We start from the raw sequence: 17,601 nt of genomic DNA, 5'->3' as shown, positions 1-17,601 counted from the left end.
AATCACAAGTAGTTTCATGGTTCTAATTCAATCATCCCTTTGTCGCCCCTTTTAGTCTCCTCTTATGATAAGAAAGGGATACCGTGGGTGTATTCTTCGTCTACGTCCCTCACCCATAGGGGGTAGAGAGAAAAAAGAAGAAAAAGGATGGATCCGTCACTTCGAAAAATGAAGTAACGGATGAAGAAAGGCATCGAAAGGAATCGAATGCTCTAATACCGTCGGGGTCGAAAAAGAACAAGAGTGACCAAGGGAGGCCGAGCAGGATAGATGAAAAGTGAGAAGCCTGGCACAAGTAAGGGGAACCAATGCCAGGACTCAGCTAAGGACCCCATGGTCACCAACCTACGCTCCTAAGTTGAGATACCCTGACGCCCCTTTTAGTCTCCTCTTACGTCAGGCAGGGGATACCGTAGGTGTATTCTTCATCTGCGCCCCCCATCCACAGGGGGTGAATATAGCGGGATTAAGGACAATTCATTTTTAAGGGAATTTTCAATGTTTGTAAACCTTACGTTTTGTACATTTTTTAATGTGCTAATGTTGACAACACTCGTACGGCTTCCTTCTTCCTTAGTTATTAACCAATCAGGAATTTTGTGCATATTTCTCTAGACAATTAAAATTGGGCCTAGCTCAGGAGAGTTCTGGAACTTTCCCCTTTGAGATGTTATAAAAGCTGGGAGCTTTAGGGCCGTATTGTCATCTTCATCGCTCCGGTCTAATGTGTGTGCGGCGTGACAGGAGGCAGGGGCTGTAGGCCCACATTCGGAAGGCTCAACAAATCAAGGTAATGGCAGACATTTCTTAACATGTACTAGCCGCAGGCAGATAACTTGAGGGTAAAGTTTCAAACTTCTTTGATTAATGTAAAGTTCTAAAATCTCTGTTCAAGTGTAAATTTATGCAGGTCTGAAGACTTTGTTCAAATTACTGCTGGGAACCATGTAATTTAGGGAATAAGGAGTGTTCACCCTCTGTTAATTCCCATTCAACTTGGTATTGAACCATGACCGACCTTAAAGTGTTCAGTGAGGGGATTACTAAGATTTTCTAAACCTCTAAATTCTTCACACTATATTGGTACTAATATTTCGCATCTAGTCACCCCTTTGTAGTATTGGCTTAGCCTCTGCAACTTCGGGCCATAAGCCCATTTAGGATTTTAAGTGTCTTTCTAAAAGGAGCGCAACTGTTTCGCCTCCTAGACTTTTGTTCATGGCCGATTGTCTTTTGTACATTAAGGCCATTTAGAATGGGCACTCATTGCCCCTGTTTAAATTGTCATTATTTATAAACGAGTGTGTAACGGACTGTGGAGCAGAAAGGGCAGTAAAAGTATTATCTGAAGTTTGTCAAGCATGATTGTGTAAGAAACTGGTGCCTCCAAGAGGTTGGATTATATTAACTTTTGAAGCTCAAACTACTAGCCGATGTGAGTGAGTGGAACAGGTATGCTCTCGTAAAATAGTGTACCTTCAGAGCTATATTGCTCATCCCTTGTAAATTATTGTGTCGATATTTCTCTTTATTGTACCTGACTTCTGGACTTACAGTCCACCCTTGTATTTCGAGCTGACGAGCTTTATAACTGTTATTTGTTGTGGCTTATTCAGATTATCTATCAAATGTTAAAAGTCAGAAAAAGAAGAAAAAGTGAAATTTCTATATTTAGTGCTTTAACTTATGCTCTGGTCATTTCCCCGTCCACCCATTCCCCCCGGCACCTTCTTATACCTCTCTGGTCCACAATATCTCCGTAACAAGTAGCAGCAGAGCGTGGTTGAGTGGGCCTGAACAAAACCCCTTTTGATGGCTTTTCTTAAAATTTGAAACTGAACACTAGACATTTTTCTGTTTTGTGATTTTTCTAAATTTTGTCAAAATTTTCATTCATTATGTATGGAGCTAGAGATGTTCTTCCTCCATGGTATTTGCGCAAGGAATAACTTATTTATGAACTATCAAAGGTCCAGTCTGATGGCACGGTTGCAACTGACGCATCTGGACTTAAAGATTCTTTGGAATTGCCCTTTAGTGTTCCGGTGTATGGAGAGAAGGAAATTGGTGACGCTTTATCCATGATCACCGCTAACATTACTGAACTTGCTTCTGTTCTGGGTTTCTTGAAGGAGGTCAACCCTCCGTTAACCAACTTAAACGTGTCCAAGCTAGGTTATTTCACTTTTACAATAGAGTGAGGGACCTATTGTCTCTGAAACTCAACGATGAACATTCTAGTATGGCTAACTCCCTGCCTCAATATATTTCTGAGTTTACTGATAAAGTTAATCAATTGTTGTCGGGTCTGCGAGTGGAAACAGTGATTACGCTGTCCCACTAGGTGTCCTTACAGAAGAGGACTCTAATAAGTCTTCTGAGAGTGGGGAATCGATTGAGCCACAACAAGTTTCTGCCCCATCCGATCAAGTCGTAAACCCCATTAATAATCCACATCATATTCCTCCTTTTTTATCAGTATCGCCGCTTTCGATCCTCCTCAGCACCCGACGCCCTCTCCGGTCATATCACCAAGCTTTAGTAGTTTACCTCACCCTTTAGATATGTTGTTTAAGAGGATTTCGAAATTCTCAGTTAATTCTACTAATGATGTTACAGCATTCCTAAGATATCTTGTAGAATTTCAGGGCCATTCCTTAGAGTTTGCCCTCTCGCATTCACAAATCTTACAGATTACTTACCCCTACTCTGTTGGTGCCCTCTCAGATAAGATCTTCAAGGCAATAGCGGAAAGAAGTTCAATCGAAACTTGTCATGCTCATCTGTTAGCAAATTTTATCCCGGCAAGAACTTTGTCATCTTTAGGTCAAAAATGTTACTTCCGAGTCGAAAGGCTAGATTAAAGTTTGAGAGATTTCATACCAAACTAAACTAAACCAAAACCAAACCCCATGGCACTACAGCCCTTGATGGGCCTGGGCCTACCAAGCGACCGCTGCACAGCCCGAAGGCCTGCAGATTATGAGGTGCCGTGTGGTCAGCACGACGAATCCTCTCGGCCGTTATTCTTGGCTTTATAGACCGGGGCCGCTATCTCACCGTCAGATAGCTCCTCAGTTCTAATCACGTAGGCTGAGTGGACCTCGAACCAGCCCTCAGGTAAATGTAAAAGTCCCTGACCTGGCCGGGAATCGAATCGGGGGCCTCCGGGTAAGAGGCAGGCACGCTACACCTACATCACGGGGCCGGCATGGAGATTTCATACAAGACATTAAATTTTACACCAGAGTGTTTGCCTTGCATTATTCTGAAGGTCAAATAGTACAGACAAATATCGAAAGGATTTCTCCATCTTACAGATCATATTTATGTTTTGCTTCCCGTCCACAAACATTTTCTGAACTTGAGGCTATCCCAGTAAGTAAGACACGCAGATCTCTTCGAGTTTCTAGGGAACCACCACCGCTTTATTTCTCGGCCACCACCTCGCCGAACCTTCTCTCCCCGCAAATGTAATGCGTGTGGATCGGCGGACCATCTTCGTAATAAGTGTCCTCTTATAAAAACTAACGGACCCAGAAATGGAGTATCGTCTTCTCAAGGATGTTTTAAATGTGCATCGTTCTCACACCTCGCTAAAAACTGTAATTCATCATATAGTACACCTCCTTGCTCTACTTCGGGTTCTACCCCCGCTAACCAAAACAATAGAAAATGACTAGCCTGCCCGGCTGGGTCACCACTATCAGGTTCTCACGGCTCAGCCCAGTTCAATTCCGGCATCGAATTTTCTGAGGAGGAAAGACCCTCTAAGACATCCTTTGGAGGTCCTAAAAAGGTCTCAGAATTACCTCCGAGACTCCAGGATTCGTAACCTTAATAAAAATTTAAATAAATAACGAACCGTTCACGGCCATTTTAGAATCAAGAAGTGTTGGCTCTATTATTTCAGAAGAGTGGTATTCCAAATTACAAGTTTGTTGTAAATTTCCTGAATTTATTTCTTCTTCTGTAAAATATGTTTCGGCTAAATCCTCTCCACTAGAAATTTAAGGATTTCTTCAGGCTAAAATTCATATTTCTAAATTTACATGGAAGTTTAACATGTTGTTAAAAACTTGTCACGCCCTGTGATATTAGGGGCAGATTTCATGCCACATTCCGGTCTTATGCTCGATCTTCAAATTAAATCTTGCACATTCAAATTTAAGAAAAATTTCCATATGCCCCTTTTAAAATGTAGTTCTCCATCGTCTTCTATGATTTCGCCTACCCAGAGTGAGATGTCATTAGACCTTAGCCATCTGCCTGAGGATCAGGCTGACTGCATTCGTGCGTTATGTGAGTCATTTTCCGATATGTTTTCAGAAAATCTTGGTGTGACTGATTTAATTGAATACAAGATCGAGGTTATGGATTCAGTTCCAGAAAGATCCCCTCCATACAGATTATCTCCACCTAAAATGAAGGCACCCAAAGGAATTATAAACCAAATGTTGAGCGATGGCATCATTCGACCTTCCAAATCGGTTTATTCTTCACCCATCTTTCTGGTGCCGAAACTTCAAGGCGGCTTTAGGCCGGTAATTGATTACAGGGCGTTAAGTCATAAGAATGACTACAAACAGTACCTCTTCTCGACTTGCCTTCATGTTTTTCTTGGTTTGGTAAGGCTAAGTTCTTCACCATCCCAGACCTTAACCAGACACCTGCTGACGGCTTTCGCTACAGACTGGAATTTTTCCGAATACAACCGCGTGCATTTCGGGCTCCCCACTAGTGCAGGTGCGCTTACTAGGCTGCTAGACAGAGTCTTCTCTGATATTAATTTCGAATATCTATACCAGTATCTAGATGATATAGAACATTTGAAGAACACTTAGCTCATCTTGAGGAAGCTCTAAATCTGGATTGACAGTTAAGTTGCCAAAGGTATCGTTTGGTAAACCATCTATGTCCTTCTTAAGTCATATTGTGTCACCTGACAGAGGTTCAGTCGATCATTCCAGAACGCATGCAATTCGTAACTTTAAGCCTCTGCAACTTCGGGCCATAAGGCCATTTAGGACTTTAAGTGTCTTTCAAAGAGGAGTGCAACTGTTTCGCCTCCTAGCCTTTTGTTCATGGCCGATCGTCTTGTACATTAAGGTCATTTAGAATGGGTACTCATTGACCCTGTTTAAATTGTTATTATTTATAGACGAGTGTGTAAAAGACTCTCGAGCAGAAAGGGCAGTAAAAGTATTATCTGAAGTTTGTCAAGCATGACTATGTAAGAAACTGGTGCCTCCAAGAGGCTGGATTATATTAACTTTTGAAGCTCAAACTACTAGTCGATGTGAGTGAGTGGAGCAAGTATGCTCTTGTAAAAGTGTAACTTCAGAGCTATATTGCTCATCCCTTGTAAATTATTGTGTCGATATTTTTCTCTATTGTATCTGTATTCTGGACTTAGAGTCCACCCTTGTTATCCGAGCTGACGAGCTCTTTAACTGTCATTAGTTGTGGCTTACTCAGATTATCTATCAAATTTTAAAACTCAGAAAAAAAGGAAAGAAATTAAAATTTCTAAGTTTAGTGCTTTAACTTATGCTGTAGTCATTTCCCTGTCCACCCATTCACCCCGGCACCTTCCACACCTCTCTGGTCCACAATAGAATAATAATAATAATAATAATAATAATAATAATAATAATAATAATAATAATAATAATAATAATAATAATAATAATAATAATAATAATAATAATAATGGTTTTTCGACATACTAACTACTTTTGTGATTTTCATAGACAATGATGTACCGTAATTTTATTCCATATGGGTTATCCTACGTGCCGGTAAATCTACCAACACAAGGCTGGTAGATATGAGCACCTTCGAATACTACTGAATTGACCCGGGTGTCGAACTCACTTCGTGATTATAATGCCCCTAAGCTGATATGAACAAGTATGGAAAATCACTTCGAATTCAAATCTTCCCGAATTCCGAGTACACTTACGTGTAGAAGAACGGCTATTTAAATTGGTAGTGAAATGCCTAACAACCCTGTTCTTTCGATTGTCAACCTCCTTTACCTCTTTGCAAACTTGTAGCAACATGACTGATAATTTACTTACCTCTCCCCACCCGTCCCTAAAATGGATGGTTAGTACGAACGAGATATGACCTTGTTCCCGTTAGTAAAAGTACTTAAATGAATGATAGTAATACTGATAATAATTGTTCATTTCTTTAACGAGGCTTTTTAACTACCTGAGACATGTTACGTCGTCATTGTGCACTTTCGATAGCGGCAATAACTTAAGATTACGTCTGTGTGTCTATTTCAGTAGAAACTATATTGTAGCTACTGCGATTCTTTTTTTAGGGAAGTAATTCACCTCACCACACCTCCCTCCACAAGGTCGAGCCTCTAATCATGTTTCACTGCGCTAGCCCACATCTCCTTATTTACTCCAATCGTAGCACATCTCATAAAGTGGTGTTATTTCAATCTCCTCTTGATTTCACACAGAGCATTGGTTCGTTTTTGTTACAGTGACGCGACATGTACAGTGTGGCCAACTCCAGTCCGGTGACTACCTGACGTAAGACGTAAGATGTAGACCTACAAGTCACAATTATTGAGTGGGTTAGAAATTGCGTGTTGGTAGCAAGGTCTATCATAATATTTATGTTATAATACATGTGGCATAAAATAGTATAGACATTGTCATGAATTATGTACATGATGCCTGTAAAGTTAGCCTACATTTAAATTTTAAAAAATTAACATTACCAAATTCCAGGTTACATGGCTTTACATAGCAGAATATACAACGCAGTATTATCAAACTATACATAGAAAAGTACTTTTTATATATGACTTCATCGGTTTGTATATAATCTTAACACACGCAGAATATAGAAAGGAATGTGATTAGTTAATGATGGGTAGACAAAATTGCATTAAATAGCTCCATATTTACGTTAACATAATATACGTCCGCCTCTGTGGTGTAGTGGTTAGCGTGATTAGCTGCCACCCCCAGAGGCCCGGGTTCGATTCCAGGCTCTGCCACGAAATTTGAAAAGTGGTACTAGGGTTGGAACGGAGTCCACTCAGCCTCGGGAGATCAACTGAGTAGAGGTGGGTTCGATTCCTACCTCAAATATCCTCGAAGTGGTTTTCCGTGGTTTCCCACTTCTCCTCCAAGCTAATGCCTGGATGGTACCTAACTTAAAGCCACGGCCGCTTCCTTCCCTCTTCCTCGCCTGTCCCTTCCAATCTCCCCATCCCTCCACAAGGGCCCTGTTCAGCATAGCAGCTGAGGCCAACTGGGCGAGGTACTGGCCAACCACCCCATTTGTATCCCCCGACCCAAAGTCTAGCGCTCTAGGGCACTGTCCTTGAGGCCGTAGAGATGGGATCCCTCGCTGAGTCCGAGGGAAAAACCGAACCTGGAGGTAAACAGATTAAGATATAAAGAAAAAAGCATAATAAACTCGTGGTACCGGTACTAATAGAAATAATAACGAAAACCTGCTACTCATTAGTGGCGAAAACAAGCAACTGCCATGGTCCCCGGGTTGTGTATAGTGCACCTTTAATGATGGCTACGGTTTGATCCCCGCAATGAGGAATTAAACATCAGTATCTCTATACAACAGGCCTATAGTAAGAGAAAATAGCTCGATAGCTGCAGTCGCATAAGTGCGGCCAGTATCCAGTAATCGGGAGATAGTGGGCTCGAGCCCCACTGTCGGCAGCCCTGAAGATGGTTTTCCGTGGTTTCCCATTTTTACACCAGGCAAATGTTTAGGCTGTACCTCAATTAAGGCCACGGCCGCTTCCTTCCACTTCCTGGGCCTTTCCTATCCCATCGTCGCCATAAAACATATCTGTGTCGGTGCGACGTAAAGCAAATAGCAAAAAAAGTGCAAGAGGAAAAACCACTTGTTGCTCGGTGAAAACAAGCAGTTTTCCTGGTCCCGGTGTACTTGTATTCAGGACTCAATTACCGACCACCCGCGGTTCGATCCTCGTGATGTGCGACTAATTATGTGGCCCGGTTCGGTTAGTACTGGTAGATGTCCGCTGTATTTTAAACATTCTATTTGCTACTACCGATTTTGCTAATACATTGTTATTATTATTACCTTCTTATTTTTCTACCGCTCTTCCTACAACTGTGGCGTTGCGGGTGGGAACTGCGTCACATATGTGGATTTGGTCGTGTTTAACGGCTGGATGCCCTTCTTGACGCAAATCCTGTATGGAGGGGTGTAATCACTATTGCGTGATTCTGTGGTGATTTGCAGTGTGGTATGTTGTCTGAGTATGAAGAGGAGAATGTTGGGACAAACACAAACACCCAGTCCCCAAGCCAGATCTATTAAAATACCCCATCCAGCCGGGAATCGAACCCGGGACACTCTGAGCCGAAGGAAAGAACGCTGACCATTCAACCTCGAAGTCGGACTGTTATTGTTATCATTGCAATGTATGGGAAAACTCAACTTGATGCTAGGCGGCACTTATAACCATGTCTTTTAAGAAATGAAATGTAATGGCGTATGGCTTTTAGAGCCGGGAGTGCCTCAGAACAAGTTCGGCTCGCCAGATGCAGGTCTGTTGATTTGACCCCCGATGGCGACCTGCGCGTCATGATGAGGATGAAATGATGATAAAGAAGACACATACCCTCAGCGCCCTTGCCAGTGGAATTAACCATTTATAGTTAAAATTCCTGACCCTGCCGGGAATCGAACCCGAGACCCCTGTAACAAACGCCAGCTCGCTAACCACTTAGCCATGGATCCGGACGTCCTTTAAGAGATGAACAGCCATAATGATCGGGAGTGACCTTTCCTGTAACTTATGTCATGTAAAGATATTTTAGGGGATATTTGGATATTGGTGAAAATAATATAATCGTGAAAATGTATATTATTTTTCCTTGAATCATAAAATCTCAAAAAAACGTAAAAGATCGGAAATTATATCTAAACAACTTTCATTATGTACAGGTTTTCGATACGGCGAATATTAACGGAGAAATCTGACATTTGCTGTCTTGGCCTCCATAAAATTACTAACCCATTTTGTTATTATTGTTACCATTATAATGCATGAGACAACTCTACCCGTTGCTGGGAGCATCTTACATTGTGCTACTTTTAGATATTAAAACAAGTAATTGCCCATTTTCATTTTAAAATCCTTTTCTGATCTGTTTCTGCATCCATAAGCATAACAGCCTGGCGTAATTTTCTTCAAAACTCAGACCTCAGAAATACGTAATTTCACACACATTTCGAAACTAATAATACTAAATAATCTGCCGTATTTAATAAAAACATATTTTCGGTGTATTATATTTAAAGCAGGTAGCCTGTACTTCGCTGAAATAGCATAATGAGTGATCGTACCCTGTGCGGAATACATACGCTTAAATCAGCTGACGGGACCTTTGGCTAAAGCATGGCGGAGCCAGCCAGAATGAAGCACTGGTTGAGAACACTGTACATATAGAGTCATTGTAATTTTTGTTTCTCGAGATTTAGTTCAAGCCTGTTACACAGAGAACCAGTAAGGGCTGGGTGGAGTCAAGTCTTAGTTAGGTAAATGTGGAAACCTTGGGGAAGAAAAAACCCTCTTGCGATCCACGGAAATGGGCAAGATTTTCTGCCCACAAGTTAAGTGTAAATGGATAGTAGTCACCTGAGTTGTCTCTGGACACAACACTTAACGAAGGATGAGTAACATTAAAAGGGAAATTCACTCATTATCTTGGGACATACTTTCCAATTGTTGGCAGCATTTGATGTCTAATAATGTAAACCATCTGGTTTCTAATGCCTGTCATGCAGGCTGAGAAATGCACCTGTGAGTTTTATTACAAACAAGCAATTAAGGATCATCTGTGTTAACAATTGTTTTACAAGTTGTCTTACTTCGCACTGACACACCTAGGTCTTATAACGACGATGGGATAGGAAACGACTAGTAGTGGGAAGGAAGCGGCCGTGGCCTTACTTAAGGTAACGGTACAGCCTAGTGTGAGAATGGAAAACCATATTCAGGGCTGCTGACAGTGGGGTTCGAAACCACTATCTCCCGAATACTGGATACTGGCCGCACTTAATCGACTGCAGCTACCGAGCTTGGTATCTGTCTGTGCTAACGGTTGTATACGAAGTTGAAAGGAAGACGTCGGCACACTTAATCTTTTCACTGCAATAGTTGGTAAATGGTAACTAATGTACGTGAAATACACACACCAATTTAAAAATTCTTGCTACCTCTTCTGGTAAATAAACGATTGCTGGACAAATGGGTTTACTAACGTTGATTCAAATTCTGTCTCAAGGGTACTGCCCTTTAGGCCAGGAAAGGCAAATTACGTCTTACCATTGGAGGATTGCTGTATTAATTGAAGACAAATCCCCAAGGCCCTATAGATGCCCCATCAAGTCTAGTCGAGGGTCGACTAAGCCATGCGTTAATCATGGCGCCGTGGTCAGGAATATTTATCACTGGTATTACAGAAACGGCAATCAATAAGAAAACGTGTGGCTGTATCATGGTGCTCTCGCTCGGGACACGGTAATCTTAAATGGCTATTCTCATCTGAATGTATTCACTGTGAATGATGAAATATTTCATATTTTTTCTGAATTTTAATAGGTTTCTGAATCATATTCGAGAAATTGGCCTTTTGTAGTAATACAGCAAGCAATCAGTGTATTATGGTAATTCATCTCTGTATGTAGGTGCTTTACACGTCTGATTCCTTAGCTGAATGGCCAAGATAGTGACTTCCGGTTCAGAGGACCCTGGATTCGATTCCCTGAAGGGCCAGGCATTTTAGCCGCGTCTGGTTGATTCCTCTAGCTTGGAGGCTGGGTGTTTCTTCCTTTAGCTAGTAGTTAACGTCGCGCCAACCCAGACAGGTTTTCTTGGCAGCGATGAGCTAGGAATGAGCTAGGATCAGCGACTGTGGCCTTGAATAAGATGCAGTTCCAACATTTGCCTGGTGTGAAAATTGGAAACCACGGAAAATCATGTTCAGGACTGACGATAGTGGAGTTCGAGTCCAACATTTCCCGATTGAAAGATAACTGCTTCGTTTCTCAAGCAGTGCTGTCACCTCGTTCGGAGCCTGGGCGTTCGTCTTCGTCTTACACGTCTTCATTTACTGTATATACAACACATCACACTACCAACCAGTACAGAAGCACACAATTTTGAATATGTCCCTGTTCATAGGCTGGGTCAGGAAAGAATCTGGCCGCTGATCTGGGCCTAATCCACATTGGGAGAACCTTGATTAAGAGAAGGAGGAGAAGAAGAAGAAGAAGTAGTTTAAACATACGTCTATTAGTACACACATCCATTTGAGTAAATTAATGATTATTGTCATATGAACTGGCTAGCATGGCGTCTGGTCTATTGGTTGAATGGTCAACATGGTGAGCCCCGGTTCTAAGGGCCATAGGTTTGATTTCCTCCGGATCGGGGATTTTAACTGCGTCAGGTTAATGCCTATAGCTCGGGGACTGGGTATTGGCATTACATACAACACATCACACAATAGACCACCACAGAGTACGTAATAGTGAATGCATCCATTCCACTAGGGTTGGCGTTCGGCTCCTTGGCCGAATGATTAGCGTAGTGCTCTTTGGTTCACAGGGGCCTGGGTTCGATTCAAAGATGGGTCAGAGATTGTAACCTTAAATGGTTCATTCCATTGGCCGGAGGACAGGGTGTTTGTACTGTTCCCGGCGTCCCTGCAGCTCACACACCACAGGCAACTCTATCCTCCACTTTAAAAACACGCAGTATCCTCTACACGGTAGATGCCGCCCACCCTCATCGGAGGGTCTGCCTTACAACGGCTGCACCAGGCTAGAAATATACATACATACATACATACATACATACATACATACATTATCATTATAGACTGTTATGCCCTTCAGCGTTCAGTCTGCTAGCCTCTGAGAATTTACTAAACGTCGCCACAATCCTCGATTTGCAACTAGTGTTGTGGCCTCATTTAGTTCTATACCTCTTATCTTTAAATCGTTAGAAACAGAGTCTAACCATCGTCGTCCTGGTATCCCTCTACTTCTCTTACCCTCCATAACAGAGTCCATTATTCTCCTAGGTAACCTATCCTCCTCCATTCGCCTCACATGACCCCACCACCGAAGCCGGTTTATGCGTACAGCTTCATCCATCGAGTTCATTCCTAAATTAGCCTTTATCTCCTCATTCCGAGTTCCCTCCTGCCATTGTTCCCACCGGTTTGTACCAACAATCCTTCTTGCTACTTTCATGTCTGTTACTTCTAACTTACGAGTAAGATATCCTGAGTCCACCCAGCTTTCGCTCCCTTAAAGCAAAGTTGGTCTGAAAACAGACCGATGTAAAGATAGAAATAGAAATAGCCACACAAAATTATTATAGAGGAATTGGCGTCAGGGTAGTCATCTGGTTGTAAAACATGGCTAAATCCATGCAAAGTTCGGACGGCAGGTAATTGGGAAAAGGCCAGGAAGATTGATAATAAGAAGAAGAACAATTGGCTATTGTGGTGTGATGGCTGCATAGCAGGGACACTGATTTCTCAGCCATGGGACTGCAGTTCGAGTATGAATAATGCGTGTGCGTATTTTTAAACTTAAAATCACATCTCTATGGTTAAAATTCTGCGGAAATCAGGCCGTGTTCAAGAGTATCAACAGTGACGTAACGCCACAATCTGAGCTTGACTTTCTGCTTGTTTTACATTAGACTCTCCATGAAAGACAAACAAAAGTGCCCTTTATCAGGTAGCAACATTTTTTTTTTTTTTACTACTGTTTGCTGTTTCATGTAAAGACCTTAACATAGTGATCAACAGCCTCGTATACTTAGAAAGAACCTATCCCACTTCGAGGACGAGAAAGCACACTGTTTTTCATAACGCTGAAAGTACAGAACTACACAACGTCTAGTTCACATGCGCAACATTATGGAGAACCTTATTTATAGGAGGGTGAAGGAAAGTTCACATTCAGTGGTGTGTTGGACATCTGCCTCTTTATAGGAAGATAGACAGAAGTTACATTTCACAAATTAGACGCCGCCGCATTTGAAAAATGTGTCAAAACAGACTTTTAACTTGCACTATGAGCAGTGAATGAAGAACGAGTCACTGCACTGATCACAAAAGTGAACTCTATCCAAGCTCCTTCGTGTCGCAAACTTCTCAGGACGCTCAGCTGTGTAATCACTCTTGGGGAGCGAATACTAAACCACCACGCTCTACTAATTCGACCGTCCTGTATGTGCCACATTGAGGGAGTCTGCGTTTGATTTATTGGTGTAACGTCTGTCAGATTATCGAATAATAATAATTATAATAATAATAATCATAATAATAATAATAATAATAATAATAATAATAATAATAACAATGAAATTGTGTGTTTCTCAAGGGTAGGAATAACATTCCAAAGTAAGATCAGATTGTTAGTCTGAAAAGTTTTTTTTTTTTTTTTTCGTAGTTGACTCCACTAGGTGCTTCCACCCTCTCAGCCGTTGAGAAATGAGATTCTTCTACCACATTTGAGACCGTTCACCGTTTTTCTCTTGACCTCAGTTGAACCGCGGGTGCTTATTTGGCATTGCCTTATTCACACCTGCCCTGCATATCTACAGGAACTTTCCCTATCAGCCATATGGGAAGCGCCGTGTCGGGGTTGAGGTCCCCCACCCCAGTGTCTTATGCAGGGTTACATTTAGTCCTTACTCAATTCAGAGCCAAACCCCCACACAAGCCAACCAGGCAAATATTGGAAGGAACGGAAGAGAAAAACAACAAAGTATGAAGAAATGAATTGAAATTGGCACGTGGTCCTCAGCAGGCCTCATCAGAAAGAAGAATAAGAAGAAAGGAAGAAGGAAAATATTGGTTTTTACGTTGCCGTAACTGTTTTCAGCGTTTTCGTACATGCTATGGTGTCGCAATTTTGTCCCTCAGAATTCCATTTACGTGCCGGTAAAGCTACCGACACGAGGCTGGCGTATTTGAGCACCTGGGTTCAGACGTCCAGCGCTTCTATCATCTGATCCACTCAGTCCATCGCCAGATTACCTGAATTCTCACTTTGTCTGTATTGGTGTGTGTATTTGTAATTAATTTGGAGTAGGATTTGGAAGGAAGTGACCTATATAAACTATTTACAACCTGTGACAATAAAGTTCGGTGAATGAAGTCAGAACGGTCGATCCGGCAACACTGGCAACACGCAACCCTGTACCTGCGTAGCAGCAGGTTTTGACCACCTGCTCCCAACGTTGTTCATCTGAGCAACGTGTGTGTGCCGTGTAAGACGTGCTTGACACAGTGTGTGTTTAGTGCGTTGGTTCTGAACTGCGAACAGGAGCATGAACGAACAAAAGATCAATGTACAGTTTTGTTTTAAGCTTGGCAAGACATCGAAAGAAACACACGCTGGCACGTGTCCTAATAGTGTGTGTAAGAGTGGTTCTCCCGTTTTCGAGGAGGCCGGGAAAGTGTTTCTGACAACCCCCGTAGCGGAAGACCGGTGACCGCCGTCAGTGACGAAAACATTGAGAAGGTGAGAACATTAATCACGAACGATCGGCGATTAACTGTACGCATGATAGCGGATGAACTGCAGATTAACCGTGAATCCGTGCGACAAATCGTTACCCAGAAGTTAGGGAGGAGGAAAACGTGTTCTCGTCTTGTGACACATTACTAGACTGACGATCAGAAGCAGGCACGTTTAGAGGCTTCACAGGATTTTGTGGAAACGGCGAATGCGACGCCAAATTTCTTGAACTGTATTGTCACTGAGGATGAAACCTGGTGTCCCAGGTACGAACCTGAAACGAAACGGCAAAGCATGGAATAGCGTTCTCCGGGATCCCCTCGTCGGAAAAATGTTAGAGCCTAAAAGTCGCGCATAAAAACGATGCTCATCACCTTTTTCGATAGCCAAGGCATTATCCACAAGGAATTTCTACCTGAGGGAACGGCGTTGAATGCTGCACGGTACACTGAAATTTTGACCCGTTTCATGAAATGTCTACGCAGGGTACGACCCTAGTACGCACAACAAGGTTCATGACTTTTTGTCCATGACAACGCTCGCCCATACACAGCCAATATCGTCAAAGAGTTCATGGTAAAAAAGGGGGTGGTGCAACTTGAACATCCCCCATACTCTCCAGATCTCAATCCTCCAGACTTATTCCTATTCCCACAACTCAAACTCGCTTTGAAAGGAAAGAGATTTGACGATATTCCTGACATCAAACGAAACGTGACGAGGTTTTTGAACACCATCCCAAACGAAGCCTTCTTGTAAAGTTTCCAGGACATGTATCGCCGATCTCAGTAGTGCATAGTTATGGGAGGGACTATTTCGAAGGACAGTAAAATCACTGTCCTGCATTGTTTTCATCTATGTTGATAGTACAGGACTATTCACCGAACTTTATGGTCACAGGTTGTATTATGACAGTCTTCGGCCGGAAACCACTTTTAGAATGGTAGAGAGTCCTTTCTCAACGCCGGATACTTCCCTAAACTATTGATATCGTTGGAAATAAAAAATTTAAAACATCATGCTCTTAGTTTTATGTGACTATTGATATCGCGATCATAGCTGTAGTACCGCCGGTTGTACGTCGAATCTGAGTAACCAGAACGTGATAATTCATTTCATAAGTCTTCAATGCATTGGACGCCATTCGAACCACATCCTAGTGGTGATGTCGTTCAGTCATCATACCACTTCCGGAAACTGTAAGGGGCCAACCGAGCAGCAATTTAAAATAGCAATCACTGCACCATCATGACGGACCATATCAGAATGCCGGGAAATGCCAGGATGGTACCTAACTTAAGGCCACAGCCGCTTCCTTCCCTCTTCCTTGTCTATCCCTTCCATTCTTCCCATCCCCCACAAGGCCCCTTTTCAGCATAGCAGGTGAGACCGCCTGGGCGAGGTACTGGTCATCCTCTCCTGTTGTATCCCCCGACCCAGAGTCTGAAGCTCGAGGACACTGCCCTTGAGGTGGTAGAGGTGGAATCCCTCGCAGAATCCGTGGGAAGATTCAACCCTGGGGGGGTAAACAGGTAAGGAAGAAGAAGAAATGTATATTACCAAGAAAAATGAACTATGAGAGAATTGAAACTGCCAAAAAGTGTGAGAATACTCACTAAACTTTGATTTTACTTGAAATTAGTCTGGATGTTGTCCTTGCAGACAACACAAGTTGAGTAAATAAAATTTGTCACTGTGAGTTCAGCCATGATTGCTTGAGGAAGTAGCTTGAAGAGAATAGTAACATTATTGACCAGAAATTAGTTCACTTGAAGTTGTACGGTTGACTAAAATTCAAAACTTATTGAAGTAACAGTACTTGACTTCCTGTTGTTGCACATCTTCATAGCGAATGAATAAATCTTGAATTTGGATGAGATATGAAGGTACACGATCTTGAAGTGAAAATTGGATTCCAACAGAGGAAACCATGTTGTCATATGTCAGTTGGTTAAAATGTTGAAAATAGTGTAGCGACTCCAGGCAGACTAATCTATAAGCAGCAAGATGATGCAGCCGTCCTCAAAGTAGATTATGAAACATCGTGATGAACGATCTCAACGAACGAGTTGCGAGGTCAAAGTTCCGACTGCGGTGACGCAGCGTAAAAAGGCCGCTATTAGCCGTGGGCGTCTAGTGGCGCAACTAGTTGCTCTGGCGAGTCACAGACCATTGGATCAAATGGAGCCTATTAGCCGCGGGCGACTAGTGGCGCAACTGAGCAACTAGTTGCCGGCCGTCATCTGAGCGGGCAAGTGCTCTGGCGAATTTTGATTGCTCAAATGCGTGACCGGGCATTGCATTAAATGTAACCTATTAAGGCGGGTACAGACATGCGCGCCTAACTCTGTAACGTAACCACGTCGCGCGCCAAGGTTAAACGGGGCAATGTTACGCACCGCGGTTGCGAGAAAAACTTTTCTACTCCGCGCCGCAGGTCGTAACGCGTAACCTACCAGCGTTCCGCCAGTTGAGACAGTGCAGCTTTGAAAGATCGACTTAGCTGCAGCAGCCTATATTTATTTGCATTATGCAACTAAACGGAAACATAGGCGATGGTGGCAAACTCAGCTATATTCACGTAGAACTACACATGGTGGTTCAAATTTGCTGGCTGACATGAAGTTTGACAGTTAGTGGGCATTATAAACATTTTACTTGCTAAACCTGACCAAGGCGTCGTTTCCGTTTCCAACGCTTTGTGTTTTCGAGTTCCGCGCAAGAGTATTATTGCTTAGGCAATCAAGTCGGAGGTTTAAATGTTTCAATATGGGTAGATTTTTTTACAGATAGGTCTTATGGCGACGATGGTATAGGAAAAGCCTAGGAGTGGGAAGGAACCGGCCGTGGCCTTAATTAAGGTACAGCCCCAGCATTTGTCTGGTGTGAAAATGGGAAACCACGAAAAACTATCTTCAGGGCTGCCGAGAGTGGGGTTCGAACTCACTATCTTCCGGATGCAAGCTCACAGCTGCACGCCCCTAACCGCACGACCAACTCGCCCGGTAATATGGGTAGTGA

The sequence above is a fragment of the Anabrus simplex genome, chromosome 2 (assembly GCF_040414725.1).
Source record: "Anabrus simplex isolate iqAnaSimp1 chromosome 2, ASM4041472v1, whole genome shotgun sequence".
Classification (NCBI taxonomy): Eukaryota; Metazoa; Arthropoda; class Insecta; order Orthoptera; family Tettigoniidae; genus Anabrus; species Anabrus simplex.
This window is presented reverse-complemented; position numbering follows the sequence as displayed.